At 42.8% G+C, this 21,981-nt stretch overlaps 1 protein-coding gene across 5 annotated transcripts in view; it reads right to left on the bottom strand.

The window, feature by feature from the left end:
* Positions 1-21,981, bottom strand: part of LOC135207852 (flotillin-1-like) — a 243,089-nt gene that overhangs the window by 14,033 nt on the left and 207,075 nt on the right. The window contains exon 12 of one of the 5 annotated variants that reach the window (XR_010313072.1): positions 2,924-3,005. The exons of the other annotated variants lie outside the window; for them this stretch is intronic. The gene's annotated coding sequence lies outside the window, so the exon portion shown is untranslated. The remainder of the gene's footprint in view (positions 1-2,923; positions 3,006-21,981) is intronic. 5 annotated transcript variants of the gene reach the window in all.

Here is a 21,981-nt window from a genome sequence, read left to right on the forward strand (position 1 = left end):
ATGGCTATGAAATACAAGGTTGTTAGCAGACAAATGTCTGAGGGTTAGGAAGGTGTTCTCCTCTGTGAAAAACAGTCTGGATATCATTGTGGACCATGATATGGGCATTATTATTATTATTGGCCAGACCACTTAACCCCAAAATATGGAAACAAAACGGATAATGGCTACCGTATATGTCCTATCCTTTAGGGTCACAAGTCAACAGAAGGTTGAACAGGCACAGAGCTTCATAATATAAATCATTCCTCCCTTGAACACCTGAGCCACTCAAATTGTACAGGTTAGCAGTCCTGTTTTACCCTTGTATCTGTGTATGATACGAAAGAGGAAGTAGAAAAAGTAGAAGAGCCAAATTCAAGGGGAATAAAAGGACAAAGTATGAGATATGAAAAATGGTTGCACCTAGGAGCTGAGATGACTCAGAGAACAACATACTGTATACAAAAGAATAAGTAAAACCAACTCCAGATTAGACAAAACATAGACAATCAAATGTTTCTAGTCTCTTCCATAAGTAAGTGCTGTACAGATGTTAAAACAAATGCTACTTATCTCCAAAGACCTTACCTTGAAACGAATAAGCTGCAAGAGCAGGAATGTGATGATACCGAAGTTATGAAATCCAGGAGATAATAAGTCCCAGTTTAATTAGAGAGAGGGTAGGAGGGCTGACTAATGAGATTAGGGAGAAGGCCACAAAAAGATTAGTGCATGCTCTGAATTCACATGAGAAAAAAATTTCTTTACCATGGTTAAAGGACCTTCTATTTGGTAGTAACATGAAATCCAAACACACACACACACACACACACAGATGAATAAAGACCAGTAAACAGAATACTTTTAAGTAACGTTCCTCAATTTATGAGGGAATATTCAAATCACCAAAAGAATTATATATAAAAAAAACCATCGAAGCATCTATGATAACAGTTGGCTACATATAATGACCCTAATTTGGTGTAAACAAGAAAACCAGATAATGAATGTCAAACAGCAATTTCACAGCCCTTGACAACTGTTTCTCTCTGCTCTTAAAAAAGTAATCCACCCACTGAATTCATAATGCACAAGGAATTTCACCCAACAGTATTACATGAATATGTCTGACACCAAAATGTTGATATTTCATACAATTTCATGCACGGAAATGTGCAAGATCACCCAGGGAGCTCTTTCCCAAAATACAAATTTTTCGTTCCTTAACAATTAGTGGAATATTGTGTTAAAAGTTTTATCATATGAAACATATTAAGGAGTTCACCTCTGACTTCTTGAAACTGTAGAAATATTCTTTTCATCGTCGGTGGTGAATTCATTTTTCAAAGTAAAAAGTTGTTTATGATGTCATCTTGAAGCTCAATGCATGTACTTTATTGCAGTATGCAGTACATTCTTAGAAAATGGAAAGCAACAAAATCAAGAAGTCATATACAAAACTGACTGAACCAATCTCACAAAAACCAGTCAATAATTATCATTCACATTAACTTAATGTTTTGGATACAACAACCAACTTAGCAAACATGATATTGCACAGTAATGTCATCACATTTATCAAATAGGAAATGAAGTCTTCCATATAAATTCAAACTTTTCACAAGGGTATATCATTATCAGTACATACTGATAGAATTTACATACAACTGCAATAACATCCAAAATCCAGCGTACTTATTAAGAACATAAAGATTTATATGATTTTCATCATGGCTTATAGCTATACTACTTATCAAACTTTAGTTTTGCTTCACAATTTCTGTCTGTTTCATATATACATTTAACGTTGACTAAACACCCAACTTTAGACGTACACTTTATGCAAGCAACCATTCCAAGTAAAAGAAGTTTTAAAGTTTTACATCAAACCTGCCAGTTTGACAACTAGTAACAATAAAAACTAAACTTCCTGAACATTTTATGATACGACAACAAACACTAATAAAAATAAACAGCTGCCTGAACACTAAACATTTTATGATATGACAGCACACACTAATAAAAATAAACAACTGCCTGAACACTTGGCGCAAAAGTGTGAGCAAAATAAGTGAGTGCAAGTGTGAAAACATGTTTGATAAGAGGGTATACATTTATAAGATAATGTAGAAGTGAGTGTACGTTTGCAATGTGGTGTAGGTGTGCAAAGATGCCAAATGACGCCTCTATAAACATGGACCAGAATTAGATGACCCATACAACTGTGATAGTGAGGATGACTATATGAACACAGCCTACAGGTAATGAATGTGATCACAACCAATCAGCGTCCTATGGGATGATCAAGTTACTCAACTAGATCAGGAAGAGTGGATGTAAAAACTCTGCATTTCTTTAAGGTACCTGGTAGTGCAGTGTGACAGACTGTAAAAAATGGAGTAGAACACTCTCCTATAAATTTTTGCTTCATTTTCTACTCAATCATTATGATGTGTGCGAGACCAGCATCAAAAAAAAAAAAAAAAAAAAAAGGAAAAAAGGAAAGATCACTCTATGAACTTAATCTGTCCTACTCTTTTTCTAACATAACTTGTCACATACTTTTTGTCCTACTGAGGTCCATCATTTAATCCTACTCTTGTGGTACACTTGCATTCTTATCTAGAGAAATGAAACTGCAATCAAGAGCAAATAAGGAACGTTTGCAACTTCCAAAACCAAGACAAGAGGTGCTCAGAAATGCACTCTACACACATCCCAAGATATTTTTTAAGCCATATAGTACAAATTTAGTCTTGATAATTAAAGCAATGAGCAAATTTATGGGAGCTTCTATACACAACATAAAACTCTCATGGCCTGATACATTTGCTAATGTTATTTATAGAAAGCAAACAGAAAACTGTCAACATGATCACGAACTTGTGCACACAATTGCCCAGTGGTCAAAAAATTTATTTCAGGGGGGATATGGACTCACCATACGGTCAAGATAAGGCCATTCTGGCCTGCTCCTCGAATCCACTAATCTGCCTCAGATACTAAGACAAGTGTTCAAACCCCTATGAAGAGAAAAGCATAAAAATAGTATTGAAGTTTTCAGTTCTTTCTATGCAGCAGTTGGTGTACAATTTGACTTCAAACTGTTAAAATTAGTGTTTTATATTAAGAAGTGTATAATATTATGATGTTGGATGTACCACTTATGTGATATTATCGTGTAAAAGGTTAGAAATAAATATTATTATTAATAGGGCTTAGTTTTTCCAGACCTCTGAGTCCTAAGCAGACTCTTCTCGGGCTGGTCAGAAATAAACAGCTTCTAAGGACCCTTATATGGGAAGAAAATTCTACAGGCAAACTAAACTACAGGTATACCTGGATGTCATGGTACACTTACCCTTGATAGAGTAATGTATAAGTTAGTAAGAATATTCCCCTTCAAATAATCATACAGGTAGTTCCAAAAAGGGTAAAGGAATAACGCATACAATAAAGCATATAAGATCACTTAAAAGCCCGACGTATCTCCACAAAAAGTATGACGAATGAATGGAAAACAATAAACCACTAATTAACCAAACATATGTCAAAAGACAACCAAACACAAAGACCAAAGCAAAGAATTTACCAAAATATTCTACAACCAAATTTTTTATTCACAACAAAACTAAAAGTTCTCTAGCATATAAAACTTTGTATTCCTTATAAACTATGAGACTGAGGTAGTTGAAGTTTGACAATTTGACAGTACAGGTAACAGATGAAGTAAGAAGTAGAAACATTAGTCCAGTTGAGGGAAACTATACTCTGAAGTCCAGACTTATCAAAGAAAGAAGAAGAGGGTAGCTGGGTTCAGAAACAATGATAATTTTTAAAGGTTCTACATCCAATAATATTTCCTGGGCCGAATCAGGAAATACAAAACAGATGTTTGTTTGTGTGGTGTTTTTACGTTGCATGGAACCAGTGGTTATTCAGCAACGGGACCAATGGCTTTACATGACTTCCAAACCACGTCGAGAGTGAACTTATATCACCAGAAATACACATCTCTCACACCTCAATGTAATGAAAAACAGATGTTGCTTTTATTTTATGACTTTTATTTAAATTAAGACCCCTGAGCTGACATCAATAACCCCAGTATCGATAGACACAGCCACTGAGAACTAAAAAAAATATCAAACCAAAGCAACCATTAAGGACTTGGGGAATGATATTGTTAAACTACAATATAGTTTTGTACATACTTACCTGGCAGATATATACTTAGCTATAGTCTCCGACGTTCCCGACAGAATTTCAAATCTCGCGGCACACGTGACAGGTAGGTCAGGTGGTCTACCTTACCCGCCGCTGGGTGGCGGATGTACGAACCACTCCCGTTTGCTTGTCAGATTTTTCTCTTCCACCTGTCTCCTGAGGGGAGGCTGGGTGGGCCATTAATCGTATATATCTGCCAGGTAAATATGTACAAAACTTTATTGTAGTTTAACAATATCATTTTTGTACATGAACTTCCCTGACAGATATATACTTAGCTGATTGGCACCCTTGGTGGAGGGTAAGAGACAGCTAAATAATACAGGTAAGACGGGAAACAACTAATGTTGTAGGATATAAAAACCTTGGTTCTCACCTTTTCAGGATGAAGACTTCATAGATACTGTCTCTGGGTCTGCATTGCCTGGAGAGCTACAGCTAGGACGTGACCTGATGCTGAAAGACTCTCGGATCTACCACTGGGATATGTGATCCCCTATTGTGGTAGAATCCAAGTCGGATCCTGTTAGAGGGACCTTGTCCGCTTACCTAACAGATCCTTACCACTACCTCTGCAAGGAGCCAAAACCCACCAGACCACCTAACCAAAATACAAAGGGTTAATATTACGACAAAAAGAGGTGCCTCCTGCAACCTCTTTCAGACAACCAAAAAACACCAATAAAATATAGGGTAAACATATAAAAAAAATTTCACACAGGATAGTTTCAGCTCCCTGCCCCAGCACCGAATCCGCCAATACGAAAGGACCCAAGCGAAGCATTTATCATATGTGATTTTTACATCACGTAGGTTGAGTTGGTTTGCGAAAACCGATTGGCATCTCCAAAAAGTCGCCTCCATCAAGTTCCGCACAGACATATTTTTCTGAATGCAAGCGAAGTTGCGATGGCTCTCACCTCGTGAGCTTTCACTTTCAGTAGTCTAAATGTTCTTCCTTACAGGCAACATGTGCCTCTGTAATAAGGCTTCTCAGAAAAAAAGAAAGAGCATTCTTCGACATGGGCCGAGTGGGGTCCTTTACGGAGCACCAAAGCACATCTTGATTAGCCTTAAGTTGTTCTTTCCTCTTAAGGAAATACTTCATAATTCTCATAGGGCAAAGAGTTCTTTCAGGCTCTTCCCCTACTAGAAAAGATAAACTACGAACTTCAAAGCTCCTGGGCCAAGGGCGTGATGGGTTTTCATTCTTTGCAAGGAAACTTGGAAGAAACGAACACACCATAGAATCTTCCTTAAACCCTACATTGCCCTCAATAGCTTGGAGCTCACTCACTCTCTTAGCTGTAGCTAGGGCCAAAAGGAAGATAGCCTTCTTCGTCAGATCCTTGAAAGAGGCTAAGCCAGGAGGTTCGAATCTAGACGATCCAAGGAATTGTAGAACCACGTCTAGATTCCAGTTCGGTACTACATGAGGACGCTTAATGGTTTCAAATGATCTAATAAGATCATGCAGGTCCTTATCATCGGATATATTTAAGCCTCTATGCCGAAATACCGCCGCCAACATACTGCGGTATCCCTTAATAGTTGACACAACCAGATGACATTCTTCTTTGAGGAAAATAAGGAAATCCGCAATTTGGGTCACAGAGGTACTGGAAGAGGAAATGTTCTTCCTCTTGCACCTACGTCTGAAGACATCCCACTTTGACTGGTATACACGCAAGGTGGAAGGTCTCCTCGCTCTTGCGATTGCTTTAGCAGCTGTTGCTGAAAAGCCTTTCGCTCTGACCAAACTTTGGACAGTCTGAAGCCAGTCAGACTGAGAGCGAGGAGATTTTTGTGGTACCTGTCGAAGTGAGGTTGTCTGAGTAGATCGCTCCTTAGCGGGAGCGATCTTGGAAGGTCCACCAACCATTCCAGTACCTCTGTGAACCATTCTTGGGCCGGCCAAAAGGGAGCGATTAAGGTCATTCTCGTTGAATCGGACTCTACGAACTTCTTGATGGTTAGCCCCAGGATCTTGAAAGTGGGAAACGCGTAGACGTCGAGTCCGCTCCAGTCTAGCAGAAGAGCATCTATTGCTAATGCTCAGGATCCGATATCGGAGAGCAAGTAAGGATCCAGCCTCTTGTTCTTTGACGTGGCAAAGAGGTCTATGTGTGGCCTGCCCCATAACTTCCACAGGCTCTGGCATACATCCAGATGAAGGGTCCACTCTGTGGGAAGGACCTGATCTTTCCTGCTGAGGAGATCTGCTCTTACATTCCTTTCTCCCTGCACGAACCATGTTGAGAAGCTTGATTCCTCTTTCTTCTGCCCACAGAAGAAGGTCTCTTGCTGTTTCATACAGGGAGAAGGAATGCGTCCCCCCCTGTTTCCTGATATATGCCAGAGCTGTAGTGTTGTCCGCGTTGACCTGCACTACGATCTTCTGACTTTGGGCTCGAAAGCCTTCAGAGCCAACCACACAGCCATCAACTACTTTCTGTTGATGTGCCAGGCTACCTGGTCCCCCACCCAGGTACCTGGACACTTCGCTGGTTCCCAGAGTTGCCCCCCCCCCCCACCCCGTGTCCGACGCATCGGAGAACAACACCAGGTTGGGGGTCTGGGATTGAAGAGACAGTCCCTTCGCAAAGAGGTTGGGATCTGTCCACCATAAGAGATGTTTCTTGACGTCCTGGGATAACGACAGGGAGAACGTCAAATCCTGAGAACGACGACTCCAATTTCCGATGAAGAAAGAATTGGAGCGGTCTCAGGTGCAACCTTCCTAGGGAAACGAATTGCTCCAGCGAGGAGAGCGTCCCCAGCAGACTCATCCACTCCCTCACTGTGCATACTTCTTTCCCTAAGAAGGTTGTTACTCTCTCGAATCCTCGGGCTATCCTTTCCTGAGAGGGAAAAGCCCGAAAACTCAGAGAGTTCATCTGTATCCCGAGATACACACACTCTTGCTCGGGAATTAGTGACGACTTCTTGAAATTGACGAGAAGTCCCAACGCCTTCGTCAATTCTAGAGTTACTTGTAAGTCCTTCAAACAACGATCTTCTGAATTGGCCCCTTATTAGCCAATCGTCGAGGTACATGGATATCCTCACCCCTTTCAAATGAAGCCATTGAGCCACATTCCTCAAAATCCCTGTGAACACTTGAGGGGGCCGTCGAGAGGCCGAAAACAAACAGAGCCCTGAACTGAAAAATTTTCCCCCCCATCATGAATCTGAGAAACTTCCTCGAGGAAGGATGGATCGGTACGTGGAAGTAAGCGTCCTGTAAATCCAAGGAAACCATCCAGTCCCCTGGACGAAGTGCTGCCAGCACTGATGAAGGCGTTTCCATCGTGAACTTCTTCTTTTCTACGAAGAAGTTCAGGGCGCTTACGTCCAACACCGGTCTCCATCCCCCTGAGGACTTCGGAACTAGGAAAAGGCGGTTGTAGAAGCCCGATGAATGATGGTCTGTCACTAGTTCGATAGCCCCCTTCTCCAGCATCTGATCTACTGCTAGATGGAGAGCTTGATTCATGATGGGGTCTCTGTACCTGGCCGTCAGTTCCCTTGGGATGGTCGTCAAGGGAGGTCTTTCGACGAAAGGGATGAGGTAACCTCTCCTCAAAATAGAAAGGGTCCAAGGATCCTCCCCTTTTTGGGCCCAGACTTCTGCAAACTCTAAGAGTCTGGCGCCCACCGTTGTTTGAAGGACTTGCAAGTTATTTGGGGGCTTTAACAGACTTGGCGAAAGTCTTACCCCTTCTTGAAGGTCTACGACCTCTAAACGTAGAGGTTCTTGATGAAGACGCCCCTCGAAAGGGTTCTTGAATACTTGCCTTTTCCTTCTTAGCCTTGGTAGGGAAGGAAGGGCGAGGTTTTCTTGCCGACTGTGCCAAAAGGTCCTGGGTGGCTTTAGCCGAAAGTGATCTCGAAATGTCCTGCACTAGATGTTTAGGGAACAACTGAGCAGACAGAGGAGCAAACAGCAAAGAAGACCTCTGGGCATGGGAGACAGACTTCGTTAAGAAGGAACAATAAACAGACCTCTTCTTCACGATCCCGGCCCCATACAGGGAGGCGATTTCACTCGCTCCGTCTCTTACCGACTTGTCCATACAAGACAAAACACACAAGAGATCTTCTGGCGAAAATGACTCTGGCACTTCAATTTTCTTGGCTAGGACCCCAACGACCAATCAATGAAGTTAAATACTTCTAGCACTCTAAACATGCCTTTTAGCATGTGATCCAATTCATTCATTGCCCAAGTCGTCTTAGCAGAGTTAAGGGCAGTTCTCCTTGTCGAATCTACCAGCGCGAAAAATCCGAATCAGCCGAAGACGGTAGACCCAATCCTAAGACTCTCCTGTTTCGGTACCAGAAACCAGCGCGTCCTGATAACTTTCGAAGGAGGAAAAGCGAACATCGTTTTCCCCGCTTCTTCTTTGGAAGCCATCCAGGAACCAAAACTCCTCAGTGCCTTCTTCATTGAAAGAGTTGCTTCATCCTCACACAAGAAGAACTCTTCGCTGTCTCGCCGTTGAAAAAAAGTGAGTGAGAAGAAGGAGGAGCCGTAGGAGTAAGGGAATTCCCAAAAACTTGCAAAAGTAGCTCTGTAAGCTTCTTGTAAGAAGACACAGCAGCAGAAGTGTTCGGTTCCTCATCCGAACCTTCTAGGACGTCTTGTCGAGGCGAGCGCGGAAGATCCTTAGGTGACAAAGGGATCCTAGTAGGAGTTGAGCGAGAGGTTGGAGAACGCCCTCTCTTAGACGAGTTCACATCCACTGGAGAACGATGAGAAGATCTGGGTTGTCTACGATGAGACTCCCTCTTCGAGGTAGACGGAATCTCAGCCGAAGGAGAGGTAGGGCTCCTACTCCGAGAATCCTCGGAAACATCCACAGGGCGCTTACGAGGAGGCGAGCGCCTACTAGACTCTTTGCGCCTATCCTGAGACGAGCAGCTGCCAGGAGAAGAGCGCCTATCGGGAGCAGAGCGCTTGCGCAGCTCTCCATACCTGTCCAGTTGAGTACGATCAGCGGAAGTTCGACTGGAAGGCGAAATGCGCCTACTAGGAGAAGGCTGCTTGCGAGACTCTTGACGTCTATCAAGAGGGTAACATACAGGAGAAGGGCGCTTCAAAGCTAACGAGCGCCTACCTGGAGAAGGGCGCTTCCGAGATTCCTGGTGCCTACCAAGAGACAAACGGTCAGGAGTAGTGCGCCTAGAAGCGGGAGAGCGCCTACACGGAGAAGGGCGCTTGAAAGACTCTTGTTGTCTGCCCCAAAGGAGAATAATCAGGAGTATGACGCCTTAAAAGAGACGAGCGCCTACTAGGAGATCGATGTGCAGTAGGCTCTTGGCGCCTACCTTGCGGGGAGCGGCTAACAGCAGGCCGTCTATCATGCACACGACTCCTACCAGACTCTTGACGCCTGTCAGGAAAGAAGTCACGATCAACACTCGAGGAGATGACATCTGGAAGAAGAACGCCTACTTGTATAAGGGCGCCTTCTAGGATCTTGAGGCGCTGAGGAGAAGTCTCCGCGAGGGAGTTGAAGAAATAGCGTGATGAGCAGGTGCAGTGCGCTTACCGGAAGCGGGAATCCAATCTGGAGAAAAAACTTCTTTCTCCATAGAGCGTCCTACCGATGTTTGGCGCCTTGAAGTCGAAAGAGAGCCAGGACGAGCGACGGGCGCTCACGTGAGCCCCTACTTATTCATACGAAACCTCCCCATATGAAGGAGAACGCCTAAAAAGAGGAGAACGATCCTCTGAAGAGCGGCGCCTAGATCTCTTGATCGGAAGAGAAACGTCCTTCTTCCTACGTTATCTAACTGCTAGAGAGTCTGCTAGCGCCGTGATCTGAGCTTGAAGTCCCGCGATACTTACTCGTAGGAGAATCTTGTTGTTTCTTCCTCGGAAGCAGGCGCCGAGCGAGGAACGCGAGAAGAAGAACGATCACAGGTATTTCTTGGGTTTTTTCGCCTCCACCGACAATTCTTCCGGGAAAACCTCCGGACTAGAAAGCCAAAGGAACTGCAGGGAGCCTTCCAAGCCCTCTTCAACGGGCGCGACGCATCCGGGGAGTTCCAACCTCTCTTCGGGGAGAGGGAGAAGACGAAGAGGAGAAGCATTGGCGTAGGAGCTCCTTCTTGTAGCGATCCGAGGCAGCCTGGGAGCGTACTTCAGGATCTGCCGAGGGGACGCCTGACCGGTGGGGGTTCTCCCTAGTCCTCTTGCGGCTTTCGACTTTCCTACTCCACTGGAACTGGGAGTCTGGAAGAGGTCTAGGCCTAGAGGCACTAAGGAGCCGGTCAGACGCACCCTCCACCTGGGGTACACACTGCACTGATCACTAACAACCTCTCCTTACCTTCCAACTGACGAATCTTCTGATCCATAGAAAGAATCGTGGCTCTCAGAGCTGCCGCCTCCGAAGGCAAATCTTCGGCTTCGGTGCGGGGAGCAGGGGCTGCAACTTGGGAAGAAGGTTCTAATTCTACGTTAGTATTAGGATCCACATCCAACTCACTCATTCTAGATCTACTAGAACGTAAACTTTAGAGGAAGCCTTACGCACTCTATCACGTTCCAACTTCCTAACATAAGAAGAGAGAGCCTTATATTCTTCTTCATTCAATCCCTTACATTCACTACAAGGGTTAGCAAAAGAACATTCATTCCCCCTGCATTTCATGCAAATCGTGTGAGGGTCTACCGAAGCTTTCGGCAACCTCACCTTACATCCTTCATTCACGCAAACCCTAAACAAAACCGAAGTTTTAACTACTGAATCTAGGTCAGACATCGTTAAAGAAAATCCAAATCAAAATCAAACCGGTCCAAAATCAGCGTATGCCAAGCCAAACAAAGCGAATACGTCACCAAAAGAAGTCCAAATTAACTCCAGGCAAGCGAGAATCGAAAAACTATCGAGAGGAACCGACAACAGTTGTTATCGTTCCCGCGACAGAGAAAAATCTGACAAGCAAACGGGAGTGGTTCGTACATCCGCCACCCACCGGCGGGTAAGGTAGACCACCTGACCTACCTGTCGCGTGTGCCGTGAGATTTGAAATTCTGTCAGGAACGTCAGAGACTATAGCTAAGTATACGTATATCTGTCAGGGAAGTTCATGTACAAAAACTTAATTTGATCAGAATGACTCTAATACTCCACTGGAAAAGTTGGTTTTTACATACTTGACACTCCTTCATGTCACAGGTGCTGGAGATACCACAACTGTATCTATAGTTATGAGAATCTTGAACGGAGGCTCACATTTCCAAGAACATAAACCTGGAACATTATTCAATTCCCAAGACATTGTAGCTGAAGAAACTGTCAACAAAAAATCAACTTTGATAAGTTGATGGCTGTCAGTAAGGTTAACTTAACATTTCACCAGTTGATCAAGTAACTGCATGACAAAGGAAACCTTGAATGGCCAAATAAGTCAAGGTACCCATTCAGAGAACCTAGAAAATCCCAGATGGACCAAAATTCTACATAGTTTTCCACACAATAACTCTGAGAACTGGGGTTTTAATCTGCAGATCAAATGAACACTCCCTAAGTCCTCTAACATCCACAATCTATGACTCAAACTGATCCCTATTTAATCATGAACCTCCCAAATCGAATAGTTCTAGAAAGAGAGAAGACACATAGGACTAAAGGCAAGACACTTGAACCTTTCTTGCAGTGAAATAAACCAGATACAGCATCCCCAGTGAATCCATATCAATAAAAACTAACTTTTCTCTATAATATATGGAGAAGTGGCAGTATCAATAACAGCTGACAGTCAACATGTTAAATATGCAAGGTAAGCATGTGTTAATTAAAGCAATGATAAATTACATCATATTAAAATACTAAAATTGACTATTAATATAAAAAAGCAAAATTACTCGATAATCTGACCACTACTTGATGAAAACACAAGATGGTTTTCCATAAACACAAACTAATGCTAAGCAGATAAATGCTCTGGCTCACCAGACTGCCAGCTTATCATTATTATCACTGCATTACTCAACAGTTTAACCAGACCCTCGATTAAAATACTTAACAGTCAAAGGGCCAACACAATTATTGTCAATAATCTAAAAATCTACGTAATAATTTAAAGTTCTTTATAAATTTTGGGACAAACTTAAAATGAAAACATTTGCTGACTTGTTTAGAAATTTGCAATCAAAAGCAATTTAGGCTTTTGAAGTGAATTAAGAAGCTAAACAACAACCACACTCCTAATTTGCAGTGACTCCAACTGAGGTATATCCTTCTGGTACTTTCTTGAAACCTATATATACATATCTGGTTATGTACATGAACGAATACATGATTTCTGGGCCATATCTTACTGGCCTCTGTATGCGAATGAATACTGATATTTTGGGCATTTGGCCCAGTGCTGGGACCACATATATGTACAGGAATACAATGATAACTGTTACTTTTAATCTTTCATTATTCCTGATATGTTTGCAAGAGTAAAAAGAAGATACTAATCACAATGTCAATATGACATCTGCCCTAGATCAAAAGGTCAAACAGACGTTTATTGCAATCCAGGTCATAAAAAGTTGCATTTCGCCATTAGTGCTTCAGCAGAGAGCTATGGAGCAGTCAAGTCAATTAACAAAAGGAAACTGGACTACTAGGAGGTGAGGACACCTGAGTAACACACACGAGTGGGCTTTTCAAACGTTTGACAGACAATGCATTTAGGTCAGACATGCCACAAGAAGCTGGGAAGCTTATCGATCCTGGTTTCACAGACTGTTAAAAAAAAATATAAATACTAAATTTAAGATTTATTTTTCAAATACTTACCTATCCATTATATAACTTTTACTTCCATGCCAGCTACATAATGGAGAGGTAAGGTTCATTTCAAAAATAAAAAATACGTCAATTATCCTTGATAAAGGGTGCAACATAATATTCTACTTCTAAAACACGTCAATAATTATTCAAGCACTCAAATTAAAGATATTAGCATGAACTTAAAAATATGTGTACATACTACTTAACTCAAAATAATAAAAAAAATAAAAAGGTCGATCTACAAGGTGTTAACCTTACTGTTCTCAACGAGTCTTTTGGTGTGAGGCTGCTAACCCCACTTCCTCCACAGCCCTGGCTGCAATCCTCCACAAACAACACATGATCGGGATAGAAAATGTCTATCACCCCAACCTTGCCACAGATTTGAACTTCAATATAAATCTAAAACCTCTTGCCAATAAGGCAAGTATCATAAGCACTTAGCAACAAGGCTAAGCTCTCTATGGGTATGAGACCAACATGAAAGCATTGCATTGCACAACCAGACAGGATGAGAATTATTTTGATCTCCTACATAAAGTATCCGTCATATTCAAGCACTATGTCTTTCCTATAGCTGGTATAAACTCATCCTCAAACGAGGAATATGAAATATCCATACCCTAGCACCTGAGCATCCATAAGGAGAATTCAGGTAGTTATTTGCCGCAGTGCTCTGGTGTAGTGCTTAACATTCAGTAAAGACATAAACAAGCTAAAAAAGTGGATGATCAAAGCAGAACGACTGAACGACATGCACTGTCTACGAAAAATAAAATGCACCAAGAATGGTAAATACAGCAAAATCCTTGCCCCTAAAGAAAACCTGCACTTAGCAAATCTGCAAAGCAGTTTTATAACAACCATCCACTTCTTAGCATCTCCAACCGAAATACCAAGTAACACTTTAAATAACATACCAAATTCACACAAGATGAAACAGCCATGAAAAACGATATTTGTAACAAACACAAAAGACTACAGGAAAATCAAAATAATAAGCTGCAAAATGACCTTTATAAAAACAACAGTTCTAGAGTATTTTCAATATCAGATGAGGACTTACAAAACCCAACCATCAATCAATGATAGATGACACCAGTGAGCATAATTAAGACAGTGGATGTGTGGGAATCGTTGGTGACTGTGTGGTGCATCCCAAGACTTCTGTCGTGCTTTGCTGAAGTTAGTAGTGGAAGATATGAATGTTTTCTAAGTCTCAGTCCCAGTTTCAAAAAAATAAACTAAATGGTTCACATTTAATGTATGAATGTTTTCTAAGTTTCAGTCCCAGTTTCAAAAAACTAAACTCAAAATGGTTTCACATTTAATGTATGAGGACAATGAGGAGAGGGTGATATGATTATTAAAAATACAGGATGCTACTAATAACTGATAACTTCAGAACTTAAATAATGAATAGTGATAAGAACTGGGGGAATTATAGGGAATTTTAGCCATTAAGTACAACAACAATTACGAAAACGATTAAGTCACAATTCACTGAGGAATGCAAAGCTTTAAGTACAGCATAATGCAGTTTTAGACTATAAAACATCAAGACAAACAAAGACACTAAATTAAAATAACAGAAAGCAAACTTAACCCATAACCCATTTATAGTGCAATACTTGTTATGACTGCAATTCTCATTCTGTTACTAATGTTCCTAAACCAGCAAAGTACAACAGCAGAAAATGTGTACAACAATGATCAGAGATCAGTTATTCATTATTTATCATATTGATGGAAAAAACTACAAAGCGACCTGGTTTTTACAGTATCAAGGAGAGAGTCCACAAAGGATCAGCTCTAATTCTTCTTTTGATATTAACCTAACGAACAATTTCCTACTGAATAAACTAATTTAATCTTCTATTACTCCTATAATTCACAGTTCTAATGGCCATGTTAGTCCCTTCTGTTGTTCCATCTGCCTTTTCCTTCATTTTACACTAACCCAGTTAATCACAGCAGAGGGGCAAAGAAAATAAATGCCTTGGATGTCTAGTCTTATAAAAGGAAACTTAAAAGTAAATACTGGGGGAAAGACAGATACTACTACAGTAGACCCTTGACTCACGAACGCATTGACCCACGTACAACTCGATCCCCGACCAAAATTATAGGTAAAATTTCACCCTTGACTTACGAACTAACTTTGAGATACGAACAAAAAAAAAATGCGGAAAATTAAAATTCTGTTTGGGTCATGAACTAATTTTGAGACATGAACATTTGAAAAATGCTGGAAATTTCTGGAAAATAACAATTCACTTTGTTTCACAAACTAATTTTTAGACACAAACATTTGAAAAATGCGCGAAATCGCCCAGCACACGTGAGAGCGTTTGGGTTGCCATGGGACCAGCCATCCTCCAGCCGCCCACGCACGGCGTCACCCACGCATCACTCTTTGTCTCATCTCATTGTGTACAAGACGTTCGTCAATTCGCTTAGCATTTTTTGCGCTAAAACTTGTGATTTTCTTCATAATGGGCCCAAATAACCCCGAAAGTGAAGAGTGGTGGTGAAAGTAAGAAAGTGAAGAGTGATGGTGAGAAGAGGGTGCAGAGGAAGATAACCATTGAAATAAAGAAAGAAATTATAGAAAAGTTTGAACGTGGTGTTCGCGTGACCGATATCGCAAGTGAGTACAAGATGGCCAAGTCGACAATTTCGAAAAGGCAACAGACATTGGATAAGTTTGTGATTAAAAGTTCACCAAAAAAACCTAGAAGAGTTGAATCTCCGGAACGAGATCTCCCCGACCTGGATGGGGGAGGGTCTCCTTCCGCACAATAACCTCCTCCCCACCCACCACCCTCCTCTCTCTTGTCCGTCAAGCCAGAAGTCTTCGCCAGTCATAGTAATGTGTTCACTTTACAAACGTTTTTATAGTGTTAGTTTACCATTTTAAATTATATTATTAGATATAATAAGGTTTTTTACACTGACTTTTACATTATCTGTGTAAAATAAGGCAAAATATACATAATATATATTGGTTCGTAGGGGTCGAGAACCAATTAATATTATTCCCATTAAACCTTATGGGGAATTAGCTCCGAGTCACGAACAATTTCGCAACACGGGACCAAGTCCGAGGAACGGATTGTGTTCGTGAGTCAAGGGTCTACTGTATTGAGAAATCTATCATAAAAGTTAAATGTCACAAAGCTGAAAGCTAATATCTGTTGAAATTTCTATCACGTTTTGCCAACTGTAGCTTATTCATTCACTTTACTGGGAACTCGACTAGCAGACTTAATACCTTCCCAATAGAATTCCTATGTGTTACAAACCTGTACTCAAATTCCTGCCTATACACATTACTGCCCTAAAATAAAAAAATCAAAGTTATGTGATACAAAGCAAGTTATAATCTTCCTTTCAGATCTATGTGAATTATATATTGCCATACGTATAAACCATTTGGTACTGTACAATGTAATCTCGAACTTTCATATTTTCCACTACTATACAAAGGGAACGCTCCTGTAGGAACGAGGATGTGGAAGGTGAAAAGTTGTAGTGAAAAAGACACCCATTCATCTTCTTACTCTTACTATATTACATTAAAAGTTTATTCCACAAAGGGTATATCGTCATCCCCAAAAATCTGTTTAACAATACGACTTCGAGGACGCTTTGCACTCTGTCTCACACGGGGACTCTTTGCACTCTGTTCTGTTACGACAGCCTGCAGATAATACAGAGTATAATGTTTATATACTGTCAAGCATTTGTTAGCGCAACAGCTTCACAGTAACATTCCAGAGATGAAATCAAATCGTTATGAACAGTACAGGAGTCATTTTAAACAATTTGACTTGATATATAACCAGAAAAAAATATGACAAATATAAGTACATTTTACAAACTTGTTTTAAAAGAATAATGTTATTGTTATTATACAATTAAGTTTGTTCATACTTACCTGGCAGATATATATATAGCTGTATTTTCTGAAGTCCGACAGAAATTTCAAAACTCGCGGCACATGCAGTGGGCGGCCAGGTGGTAGTACCCATTCCCGCCGCTGGGAGGCGGATATCAGGAACCATTCCCATTTTCTATTCATATTTTATTAATGCCCCTGTCTCCTGAGGGGAGGAGGGCGGGCACTTTAATTATATATATCTGCCAGGTAAGTATGAACAAACTTAATTGTATAATAACAATAACATTTTGTTCATGCCACTTACCTGACAGATATATATATATAGCTGAATCCCACCTTCGGATGGTGGGAAGAGACAGAATAGGATTTTTTAGGAAACTTAAATTAAGTAGATGATATACATCTTGGTTCCTTACCTGTTAGCAAAGTAGACTCTGTGATTACTGTCACTTAAGCCTGCTCTTTGCTTAAATCAGAGTTGCCAGCCAGGTGGAGACCTGTAGTGCTGGTGCGCTCTGGATGATCTGTCAACGGGTACTTGACCTCAACGTGACCAGACCATCGAGCCATACATATGAGGGCAACGAAGCAACTGACCACCACCTGACCAACTATCCAAAGACCCCTTAAAACTAACTAAAGGATGGGAGATCTTCACATAACTCACCACAACCTAAAAACACAACAATAAAACTAACCTAAACCTAACTAAAGGATAGGGAAAGAGCTACTTCCAGACCCCAAGACTGTGTCTGCAGAAACGTATGGCCCCAGGGAATTACAGTCGTCATAAATCGTTCTCACATCCCTTAGGTAATGTGAGGCGAAGACGGAGTTACTCCTCCAAAAGGTGCAATCAAGAATGTCCTTGATTGACATATTCTTTTGGAAGGCAAGAGAGGTAGCGACAGCTCTAACTTCGTGAGCTTTCACTTGTAAGAGGCTCAAATCCGTCTTCTGGAAAGATGAATGAGCCTCTTTAATGACGTCCCTCAGAAAGAAAGCAACAGCATTCTTAGACAAAGGTAACTCTGGTCTCTTCACAGAGCACCAGAGATTACCTGAGGGACCTCTTACCTCTTTTGTTCTATGTACATAGAACTTGAGAGCCCTGACAGGGCACAGGGCTCTCTCTGGTTCTTGGCCCACCAGACTTGACATACCCTTGATCTCGAAAGTTCTCGGCCAAGGATTAGAAGGATTTTCATTCTTCGCCAAGAAAGTTGGCCTCAAAGAGCAGACAGCATTGTCTCCTTTGAATCCCACTAAATTACTAAAAGCTTGTATTTCACTAATTCTCTTAGCCGTCGCCAGAGAAGTTAGGAAAAGAGCCTTCCTTGTCAAGTTTCGAAGAGACGCTGCTTGAAGAGGTTCGAAAGGACTTGACATTAAGAACTTAAGAACCACGTCAAGGTTCCATGAAGGAGGTCTCGTTTGAGGAATCTTCGAAGTTTCAAAAGATTTTAAAAGATCATGAATGTCTTTGTTGTCAGAAAGGTCAAGGCCTCTGTGCCTAAAAACCGCTGACAACATGCTCTTATATCCCTTGATGGTAGAGACTGCTAATTTCTGCACATTCTTGAGAAAGAGCAGAAAATCAGCTATCTGGTTCACAGAGGTCGAGGAAGAGGAAACTCCTTCCTTTTTACACCATGCTCTGAAGGAAGCCCACTTCGATTGGTAAACAGCTCTTGTAGAAGCACGTCTTGCATTTGCGATTGCTCTCGCAGCTGCTTTCGAAAAACCTCTCGCTCTGGCCAACTTTTCGATAGTCTGAACGCAGTCAGATTCAGAGCGGAGAGGTTTTTGTGAAACCTTTCGAAGTGAGGCTGTTTGAGTAGATCTTTCCTCCAGGGCAATGTCCTTGGAAAGTCTACAAGGAAAGACATGACCTCTGTGAACCATTCTCTCGCTGGCCACATCGGAGCGATCAGGGTCAACCTCGTCCCTTCTGAGGCCGCAAACTTCCTCATGACTTCCCCCAAAATCTTGAATGGTGGGAAGGCGTACAGATCTAGACCCGTCCAATTCCAAAGCAACGCGTCCACCGCGATCGCTTCTGGATCCAGGACCGGGGAGCAATAAAGAGGAAGTCTCTTGGTCCTTGACGTCGCGAATAAGTCGACCAGAGGACGTCCCCACAACCTCCAAAGGTCTCGACACACGTCCTTGTTTAAGGTCCATTCCGTCGGTAGGATTTGTTCCCGACGACTGAGAAGATTGGCCCTGACGTTTTGCACTCCTGCAATGAACCTCGTCAGGATCGTAACCTTTCTTCTCTTCGCCCACAGCAGAATCTCCCTCGCCAGGAAAAACAAAATTCTGGAGTGTGTTCCTCCTTGATTCTTCAAATAAGCGAGTGCTGTGGTATTGTCGGAGTTTACCTGAACGATCTTGTTCTTCAAACTCCTTTCGAAGAACTGCAGAGACAGAAAGATTGCTGCAAGCTCTTTTACATTTATGTGCCAGGCTACCTGTTCCCCTCTCCAGGAGCCTGACACGTCCTTCCCTCCTAGTGTTGCTCCCCAGCCCGTGATGGAAGCGTCGGAGAACAACACTAGGTCGGGGCTCAGAAGACTTAGGGACAAGCCCTCCTGTAGCTTCTGTGGGTCGAACCACCATCTTAGATGGTTCTTTAATGGATGAGATATTCTCAATATCGCATTGAGATTGTCCTTGGCCTTCCATTCGTCCGCAAGGAAAAATTGGAGAGGCCTGAGGTGCAGTCTTCCCAAGGAAACAAACCTTTCCAGCGATGAAATGGTGCCCAGCAGACTCATCCATTCCCTCGCCGAGCAAGTTTCTTTCCCTAAGAAGGCCGAGATCTTTTCTAAGCCTAGCCGCTGACGTTCCTGGGACGGAAACGCTCGAAAAGCCACTGAATCCATCTGAATCCCCAGATACACGATGGACTGTGTCGGGGTCAGATGCGACTTTTCGAGGTTGACAAGAAGTCCCAGGGACTTCGCTAGGGCTAACGTGAACTGCAAGTCCTTCAGACACTTTTCTCTCGACGACGCTCTGATAAGCCAGTCGTCGAGGTAAAGGGAAACTCTTATCCCCGAAGAATGTAGCCACCTCGCCACATTCTTCACTGACTACGACGTGGGGAAAACCCCATTGGGAGCCGTCCGATGGGTCAGGCCGAAACACATAGCTCTGAACTGAACCACACTTTTTTGTCTAAGGACGAACCTTAGGTACTTTCTTGAAAGAGGGTGGATCGGGATGTGAAAGTACGCGTCCTGCAAGTCTAAGGACACCATCCAGTCGCCCTGTCTCAAGGCTCCCAGAACAGAATGAGGCGTCTCCATCGTGAATTTGGTCTTTTCCACGAAAAGATTGAGCCTGCTTACATCTAGAACCGGACGCCAACCTGACGACTGCTTTGGTACTAGGAAAATCCTGTTGTAAAAAACCTGGAGATCCAGGTCCGCGACTTGTTCCACAGCTCTTTTTTTCGATCATTTGTTGAAGGAGATCGAATAAAACTTGTTTCTTCTCTCCCTGATAGGATGGAGAAAGGTCTCTGGGAGTCGTAGAAAGAGGAGGAAGATCTAAAAAGGGGATCTTGTACCCCTGCTCCACGATCTTGAGGGACCAAGGGTCCGTGTCTCTCTCTCTCCATGCTCCCGCAAAAAACTTCAGTCTGGCTCCGACTGGTGTCTGAAGGACATGCTTCTCACTTGGAAGGCTTTGATTTAAAAGAAGCTCTTCCCCGTTGGAAAACAAACCTCTCCCTCGAGGGTAGCTGCTATCGAGGGAGGAGCACCCCAACGAAAGGGCTTAACAACCTTCTTCGGCGGTCGAACAAAAGCTGAAGAAGTGGAAGGGGCTGCCGAACGTCTCGAGGACTGGGCTATGAGGTCCTGCGTTGCCTTTTATTGCAAACTGCTTGTCAGGTCCTTAACTAAAGTCTGGGGGAAGAGATGGTTCGAAAGAGGCGAAAAAAGCAAATCTGCTTTCTGAGCTGGAGTAACTGAACGAGCCGTGAAATTGCACAGCAAAGCTCTCTTCTTCAAGAAGGCCGTCCCAAAATGAGAGACGAGCTCCTCTGAACCATCCCTGACGGCTTTGTCCATGCATGATAACACACTGGACAGCTCCCCCAGACTGAGAGATTCTGGGCTTCTCGATTGCAGATCCAGAACTCCCAAGCACCAGTCTAGGAAGTTGAAAACTTCAAGAGTCCGGAGCAGACCCTTCAAATGATGGTCCGTCTCCGTAGGGGTCCAGGTCACTTTAGCAGTGGGTAAAAGGGACCTCCTCTGAGAATCCACCAAGCTGGAGAAATCCCCTTGTGCTGAAGAAGGGATTCTTACACCCACGTCTTCTTTGGTTTTATACCACATACCCCCTTTTCCGCTGAGTCTAGCTGGAGGCAGTGCGAAAGTTGTCTTGCCTTGATCTCTCCTTCGTTCCATCCAGTCCTGGAGTTTCTTGAACGCCCGTTTAGTGGAGAGCAAAGTCCTCATCTCGACAAACTCCGGAGTCTTACTAGTCTTAGAGGATGAAAACTGTGAAGGAGGAGACTTGGGAGCTGCAGGCTGGAACTTGTCCTCGAAGGACGAACGCAACAGCCGCACGAGAACTTTATAATCAGAGATTGAAGAGTCAGCAGAAGGTTCCTCTTCAACAGAGTCAGCAGGACTACTCAACTCTCCTTCTTCTCTAATCGGAAGAGGAGACCGCCTCTCCGGAGAGGGCGTACGTATGTCAGGTCTTGCCTTAATCAAAGACCTCCTATGCTTACTGGAAGCAGCCTTATCTAGGCTGTCTTCTTTGTGACGCTTACCACTCGAAGTAGGCAGAGCGTCCTGACGGCTATGAGCGTCCTTAGCGACACCCGAGGCAGCCTCACTTGCAAGAGAAGCGTCCTTACGTTTCTTAAACGAAAGGGAAGACATTTTATCCGGAATACACGCCTGTGCGCGCAAACCAGCGTCTTGAAGTACAACTTCTTCTTGGCCGGAGTCCCCCAAAGCGTCCTGCTGAACGTCCTGGCGAGCGTCCTGGCGAGCGTCCTGCCGAGCGTCCTGGCGAGCGTCCTGCCAAGCGTCCTGCCGA

The sequence above is a fragment of the Macrobrachium nipponense genome, chromosome 34, assembly GCF_015104395.2.
Source record: "Macrobrachium nipponense isolate FS-2020 chromosome 34, ASM1510439v2, whole genome shotgun sequence".
NCBI classification, from domain to species: Eukaryota; Metazoa; Arthropoda; class Malacostraca; order Decapoda; family Palaemonidae; genus Macrobrachium; species Macrobrachium nipponense.